Source organism: Habropoda laboriosa, unplaced genomic scaffold, assembly GCF_001263275.1.
Source record: "Habropoda laboriosa isolate 0110345459 unplaced genomic scaffold, ASM126327v1 scaffold90, whole genome shotgun sequence".
In the NCBI taxonomy this organism is placed as follows: domain Eukaryota; kingdom Metazoa; phylum Arthropoda; class Insecta; order Hymenoptera; family Apidae; genus Habropoda; species Habropoda laboriosa.
In genome coordinates, this window is record NW_017100218.1 from 838,553 (window position 1) to 839,029 (window position 477).

Sequence of the window (477 nt, forward strand, 5' to 3'; positions counted from 1 at the left end):
TGTTTTTCGAAAAAAATTCTAAGAAAAAGGGAAGATTTCGTATCGGTACTCTCAGGTATCGAGCTCGTTTTTAAAATCACGCGTTCGTTGGAAGATCTTACAAAAGACGTTATGAAAGAGCGGAGGTAACAGCTTGAAGAAGTTCGTGTATCCTGAAGTCCGTGGAGAGCCGTGGAGAACGCGTAATGGGCGCACAGTTATTCACGTAAAGGCTACCTAAAAAGGAGAGGTTCGTAAGCATGGACCGTCGCATTCATCCCGGTGCAGTATGCATATTCCGTTAGGCATACGGTGTCTTGATCGTGATGTATTTCACGTGCCCTCGTCGTAAAATGTCCAGCCTTGTGATCGTGCGCATGCAATTAGAATAATATAAACTAGCGATCTGGCGTCTGGTGGACACCGTTATAAGTACAGTCGTCATTCGAACGCGTCGATTTTTAAATCGTGGACTTTTATATCGGGGATTTTTAAATC

General features: G+C 43.8%; 1 protein-coding gene across 1 annotated transcript in view; it reads right to left on the reverse strand.

The window, feature by feature from the left end:
* Positions 1–477, reverse strand: part of LOC108570891 (myophilin) — a 16,332-nt gene that overhangs the window by 1,814 nt on the left and 14,041 nt on the right. The gene's annotated exons all lie outside the window — the stretch shown is intronic.